At 44.1% G+C, this 7,181-nt stretch overlaps 1 long non-coding RNA gene across 3 annotated transcripts; it reads left to right on the top strand.

The window, feature by feature from the left end:
* Positions 1 to 2,769: 2,769 nt before the first annotated feature.
* Positions 2,770 to 6,384, top strand: LOC125760035 (uncharacterized). Of its 3 annotated transcripts, none has more exons than XR_007417704.1 (3): positions 2,770 to 3,034; positions 3,885 to 4,013; positions 6,283 to 6,384. It is a non-coding gene; the product is annotated as an uncharacterized LOC125760035 (long non-coding RNA). The 3 variants fall into 3 exon arrangements; XR_007417703.1 differs by having other exon boundaries at positions 2,771 to 3,034; positions 6,323 to 6,384; XR_007417702.1 differs by lacking the exon at positions 6,283 to 6,384 and adding an exon at positions 5,720 to 5,856 and having other exon boundaries at positions 2,771 to 3,034.
* Positions 6,385 to 7,181: the final 797 nt, after the last annotated feature.

Below are 7,181 nucleotides of genomic sequence, written 5' to 3'. Positions count from 1 at the left end.
CGGGTTTTTGTCGTCGCCGTCATGTTCAGTATAAAGTCCAAATTGATAACATCCCACCGCGCATCGTAGGTTCTACCCGTGAGTAAAAGCTCGCGAGCAGCGGCGACGATAGCGGCTGATGCAGAGATCAAACGAGCTGGCCTATCTGCGTCACTCGGAGGGCGCATGCGATAACATCCCCCCGCGTGTTAGACCTGCCGTCGATGCTGCTCAAGCAGAAACGAAACGCCCCGTCCGTCTTGAATGAGCATGGAGGGATGCGAGGGGGGGGGGGGGGGTGCTTGAGCAGCAACTGCGAACTTTGATCCCAAAAGCGCGTTCACGATCGCTTGCGCGCTCGCTATCTCGCAGGCATCAGCAAACGGCTCGTATACTCTTTTACGCGCGCTCTTAACGCGAAGAGACTGCGAAAAGCGCACCTCTCCCTAGAGCGGCCGTATTCTCTTACACCAACGTTTTGTATAGTTACGCCAGATCGGATCCAAAAGAGTTAGCTGCCAGCCTTCCTTTGTATAACATTGCAATTTGTTGCCTTCGCATTCATTGCTTCGCGCTTGCGGTGAAGCTGTGATCTTTTTTTCTTCAGACACGATGCGTTTACAGAAGGCCTGGGGAACGTGCAACTACCACGGTTCTCTATGTGAGCGGTTTAAATCTTTAACCTTTTTTTCAGGTCAACCGAGAGTGGTTAAATTTGTTGTTTTGTGCATGTTACCCTCGCGAGCAACGAGGGTAGACAATATTTTGCTGGCGTCCTGACATACTGGCAGACTGTCTGCGTCTGTTTGCCGCGAAGTAGGCATGTGCGAATATTCGAGCACTAGGAATGTTCGAAGGAATGTTATAGTATTCGAATGCGCTTCGACACGAATTTAAGGTTCCGAAATTTCAAAGTATTCATAATGAACGAATAGGCGTATATTAGACGGCATGTAACCCACCTGTGAAGGTGGTTTCACTGCAGCCTGAAAATGCAATGCCGTGAAAGCACCTAACCAACAAAATTGCGCAATGCCGCGAAGCCCCACTTCAAGGTTAAATTAACATATTACTCTCCGACATAGATTAATGATTTTCAGGGGCGTAACCAGAAATCTTTTCCGGGGGGGGGGGGGGGTTCAACCATACTTTATGTATGTTCGTGCGTGTGTTTGTATGTGTGCGTGAATATATGCGCAAGCAAAATTGAAAAATTTCGAGGGGGGGGGGTGGGGTTGAAACCCCCAACCATCCTCTTGGCTACGCGCCTGATCATTTTTTAAGTTTAAAAGCTTGTTATACGGGCTTATATGTTATAATAAGTTATATATATAGTAATTTTTAAAGTGTGACGTATATTATCGCTTATAACTTGCATCTTACTGAAATTGAAATTCTGCTGCTATTTGATGCTACTAAACGCTACTAAACGTAGCGTTTAGTAGCGTAGCGCTTAGTTTAGTAGCGTTTACTTGCAGCAAAAAGAATGACAGTCGCACATGCCTCGTTCCAATTAAAAAAAAACGCTGTGCAGGTTAGTTGGGCCTCGACAATATTTATGTTAATTTTTTTTATATAATGTGTGATACATACTATTCGAACTATTCGATTCAAAATTATTGGACGTAATCACTGTTCGCTTCGAACCTAAAATTTGCTTTTCGGACATCCCTACCGCGAAGGCTTCTGTGCGGCGTTCCACGGTGCCTAATAGACAAGGACACAAGGAACATGCGGCGCTGCTTCGTATTGGTGAAAAGCGTCCCTTTATGAAAGCCTCCTTTCGGGACTGTGGCACGGGAGTACAAACCGGTTCGCTGCAGCGGCGGCGGCCTGCGCATCAGCTTCTCTGCAGTGAACGATTGCTAGCGGCGTTTCGAAAACAGATGAGCAACTCCGCCACATCAAAGTAACATTTACAGTAACTCTAGGGTGCAGTAAAGCTTTAGGGTGCAGGCGCTCGCAGCGACCCGTAGCGGCCGCCGCTACGGTCGTTGAAAATTAAAGGGGGGAGGGGGTAAGGGCACCGGTACCCTGTTCCTCTTAGATCCGACCCTGGAATTTTCGTGGTTGTTGCAATTTCATTCCGAGCTGCGTCTTGAAAGGTTCGTGCATGCTCGCGTGCGACTGCAAATCTTTCTAGCCTCTCCAACGCAACATGCCTAAAAAGAAAAAGACAACCTGTTCCATGACGTTATGCAAAAGAACTCGTGCAATGAAAAGGCATCGATTCTCATTCAGAGCTTCTACAGATCCAGTATGCCTGCAAGAGTGGGCGTGAAACATCAAGGGAGGTCCCTCATGTGTACATAAATTTCATTTGACTGTTCGCTGATTCTTACTTTTAATTAATTATTTTAATTAATTAATTAATTAATTAATTAATTAATTAATTAATTAATTAATTAATTAATTAATTAATTAATTAATTAATTAATTAATAATTATTTAAGCGCCATGTGTGGCCTACACAACGAGCTTACAAAGCTTGGTTTCAACGGGAAACTCCACAGAGCGCAGGCTCACACGCGCGAAAGCACGCCAGCGAGCGGCAGCGCCGTCTGCACGCTGGATCGCGCAATCTTTCCACCTGGCAGGCGCGCTCACGACACTAAGGAGACCTTCCTAGCCCGTATAGTTCTGCGTTCGTGTGATCGTCGTGCCGAGTTTTTGTGCTGTCGACTTTTAACGCGCTGCCTCGCATTGTGTGTATTGTGTGTTGTATTTCGTGGTTACTGACGTAAGCGCAACTGTACGCGGTACCAGGCAAATAGTCACCAGAATCCGACCGTGCGACTTCAATCCCTGCGACTGCTTTGTTCGGTGTGACCGACGGACGCGATTCATAGTTTTGAAGAACACCTTCTTCAAATGTTTCCGCACGTCAGTGAGTAGCAGCGCCGCAATCCTTTGCCGACGACGCGTTCTGTGGCCCTGGAAAATGCCTTGACGCTCGGGGACGGCCGGTAGCTCAGCGATTCCTCGCTTGGCGCACCATTGAAAACCGGCGGTCATCCAGCAGTGTACGCTGCCAGCGTATTTTTTATTGCCAGAGGTAAGTGAACGTTACGCTTCGTACATTGTGAGTTATTGTTATTGTAGTACGCCTTGTCGCCGAAGAAAATCGTATAACGTGTTGGTAGTGTATGCGGTTGTAGTTGTGAGGATTGTGCTCGCGCATGACCTTTGTCAAGAACGTTGTCGGTAGTGTTATAAAGTTTTGGTAATTAGCTCGCTTGCACGCACTGCTCTACGCTAATATTTGCTGAAAGGAGACAACATTTTTGTCAGGCTCATCATTGTCATTCGTTTTATGCATGTCTCTTGACAAATTACTTGGAGTAAAGCCGTGAAACCGACCCTTAAACATCCATTTCGTTTGCACGAGCTCTGAAGGAATAATCATCAGCCACCGTGTGAATCGTGAATCGGTACAGTGGGAGAAATAAAGTGTATTTAGGGATGTTTTCTTTAGGCGTGCATTTTATTTGTCATTAAGTAACGTGACCCTCAAAAGCGTTTAGGTTAGCATTCTTGGACATTGCTTATGATCTTTCAAGCAATAGATAACACAGATTTGCTAAAAATGCAATTTCTGCAGCATGACATTGTATTTTGTTCAGTTGGTTTGCCCCATTTTTATCCTTTATGCACGTTGACCTAATTTGACAAGCCGTACTTTCAGCTGAATTTTCAATTGCTTTTAGCACTATATGTGCGTCCGTGTATTGAAGTCCCACCTCTCATCGCATAATAATAGCTTGTGAAGAACAACGCTTGTCTTGAGTTAGCCATTTATCAGAGCTCTTCCTCCCTCCTCAAAGGGCAAGGTGCTGCTGGCACACCTGGTCGGCTTTTCTTAACCTTTTTTTTTGAATGCTGAAGTTTTTTGCAACGTACTGCAGGTAGCAAACAGCAGTGCCACAACAAACAGTGGAGTGCTGACCATGCAGTCCAGAAGGTGGCTGAGGCAAGTATGCTATAGGAGGTGCTTATTCAGGCAGAAGAAATAAGCATCTGTAGCCAACGTAAAGGTAATGTATAAAGTTCCATGTAATGAAGAAGAATCTTGTTTTGAGCTAGTCATGTCGAAGGGAAACAATGAGCGCTAGATAATTGAGATGGAAATGCAGAGTAACAATGTTATGTATGCCAGCAACCAACTTAAGTTTATTCATGCAAAAGGGTTATTTCCAACTGGTTCATTTGGGGGAAGAGCCCACAGTTTCCACGAATGGGCATACCTGGTAACCGTTGCACATCCTGTTACTGTGTTCTCGCACTCATTATTATGTGCCACTTACTCTTGTGACGTTCCCCAAGGTGAAATTACTTCACATAAACAGCAGCGAGAAGGCTTTTGCTAGCCAGTTCAATTAAGACAGCGTTACCGTAGCTTTTAGTTCCAGTAAACCAGCTAAGCTGTATAGAAGAGCGTACTCCATGTTTGTCAGCATGGACAGTGCATTTTGCCTGGGAACATGGCTTAGTTTTGCAAAGGGAAATGTTGCCTTTCTGTAAAACGTGGTACTGGGAAATGGCATTGCGCCAAAAATATTAAGGTTTATAACTTCTTGCAGCACGCATTGTTGTACAGGGATGTTAGCGTTTTCGTAAATGCAATGCATGGTGCCTGAAGAATATAGCGGCCCAATTTAAAATTTATAACTTCATGATTTCAGTATGTGGGACAGACTTTACTGTATACGGTTTGTTTCTGGAAAGCTTCAACCTATCTTGCAATTCTTCAAGGCCAATACTGAATTTGCTGTGTACATTTGGCTGCACATTCTCATCACTTATGCTAAACAACAGGCTTGAGTGATGTGTGGAATTCTTGTCAATCAATTTTATTGATTACCTCGGACGATCTATTCTGCTTCCCACAGTTATTGGGTGCTTTGTGTGCATGTGCTATGCATGCTAGAAATGAAAGCAGGGAATGCAGCTGGCAGCATCAACGAGTACAATGCCCATAGGCTATTATGAGGTGCGAAATGTTGCCACTGCTAGAATTTACATTATGTGTGCACGGTGCAGCTGATTGTGTAATTTAGCACTTTCCAGCTACTTACGCAGTTGGAGCAGATGTCGATCATGTTTACTGTGGTATGGCACGGCCACCAAGTTCGTGCATTCTGCATACCAGGAAACCTGACACGAAGCAACGTATTGCTGTGATGGCAGCTAAGTGAGAACGAATGAGTTTGTCTTCTCTGTACATTTGTCAATACCATTACACAGGCTTGTTAAGTGCATTCAAGCGGCTTTAGCAATGCACTTGCAGCTACAGAGCCAGTAAAGGCAGCCAATTTCATGATCAGAGTTCACTCTGCAAATCCCACTTTCCATGAAGGGCATTGTTTTGTGATAGCTTAAGGTCAAAACTTGCTCAATTAAAGACTTCTTGGTGTCTGACATTACATGAATTATGATAATTGTTATATCTCGTGTGAAATTATGCCATTGTTTTTTTTTTTCATATTCTTACTTTGCATACACACTTTACAACTGCATCCTCCCCAACCGAATCTTTACTAGTGCTACATTGTTATGGGTGAAAACAATTATTGAACTAAAAACCAGGCCAAGGAAAGCAGCATGATGCCCTGTAATGTAGGAGGATGCCGCTATTGCAGTGTTTAGTCTAGAGCTGAATTTAATGAGAAAGGGCAGCAATGTAGGTCATCTGTCGATATTTGCAGACCATAATTGTGTTGTGGTCATTTTGTTATCGCAGGAAGCATCTTCAAAAAGCAGTGCTACAAGGATGTGAGCAGCAGTTTCCCTTCAACGAACGGGTCAAATTCATGGAAGCCACGTGCCTGCTGCTTCTGGCCTACACAAACATGCAGCCACCATAGTAAAGTTCTTGCAAAGGGGTGAGACATCCCTATGCTGCATGGATTGAGCATGTTAATTGCCTGTTTTTATAGCTTATAGTAATATGTCTACAAGTGTACTTCCTTCTAGTGTATATTTACATTCTCTTAAAGGGCCAGTCAGCAGGCTCAGACTTCTTTTTTTACACCTCCCAAACAAGCTCGCTAATTCGTACAGAGGGCCGCAGGAATCACATTGTGCGAATGTCAGACACTCCACTTCTAAAAACAATAACTGCACCTCCTCTTCAGCGCTTGACCAGTCCTCTTTGCTAGCGAAGTGGTGTAATGTTGCCTATGCGCAACATTAAGTAACGCTGACTGTTGAATAGGCCTCTGCAATACGAAACGGCATTTTGGCTTTGTGATTATGCAGTATCTGTGGTTGTCACAAGTGTTGCGAATTGGTTTATCTCGCCAGTGCTTTGACTGTGCTTCCTCACCGCACCGCTCTGGCACAGTGGCACACCGAGGAAGCCCCTCTTCAGGATGGTCAGGCTGAGCGAGAAACTGAAACCAGCTGGAATGTTTGTTCTATCCCCTGTGGCTTCATTATTACACCACTTAATCAAAAAATTCATGTGACAACATGTTCACGTTGTACAAGCGTGCAGTTGTCACAAATTTTAGACTCCGGGGTTGTTTAGGGGCCCTTTAGCCTTAAATTATGAATGGTAAATTCACACGTCACGTGGTTTTCTTGCTTTATTTTTTGCAATGCTGATTTTTAAAATAGCATGTCAGCTTCTGTGAGTGGTAATCTATACATTTATCATACAAAACATCCTGCTATATTCAACAAGTGTTATTATAGATTTTTCATGGCACCAGAGCCACCTGCTTTTTGCTGTGTGGCAGCTACCTGGAAGTTCATTGCTATGCTGCTTTGTTTAACTGATATCTCTTCAATCAATGCGTTTCACAGTCCAGGGTGTTTGGTGTATTTGCATCTTGATGTGTTTAATATCATACAAGTGATGGATTTTTTTCTGTCTTCTAGTGTTTACTTTGCAGCTATTTAACTGTGGTTTTCAGGGGCATATCTAGACAGGAACATCAATTCTGCTAAGCTTTGGTTCGAAAAGAGACGCTGAACAGGAGTTCCTTAGGTGCATGCCCTGAGCACCAGCCCTTTGGATTACAGAAATATCTAAACTGCATAATGTCTGCAGCTCCTTGCTTAATTGCATGTCTTTCTTCAACCTACAGCTCTTTCCATAATCCTTAACGTTAACCTACATTACCAAGTGAACATCCCCCGCTGCAATACAGTGGTTATAATGGTCAGCTGCTGATCTGAACTGTGCGGGTTCAATCCTT

Source organism: Rhipicephalus sanguineus, chromosome 10 (assembly GCF_013339695.2).
Source record: "Rhipicephalus sanguineus isolate Rsan-2018 chromosome 10, BIME_Rsan_1.4, whole genome shotgun sequence".
Taxonomy (NCBI): domain Eukaryota; kingdom Metazoa; phylum Arthropoda; class Arachnida; order Ixodida; family Ixodidae; genus Rhipicephalus; species Rhipicephalus sanguineus.
The sequence above is the reverse complement of the archived record's forward strand: the minus strand, read 5'-3'. Positions and strand labels throughout refer to the sequence as shown.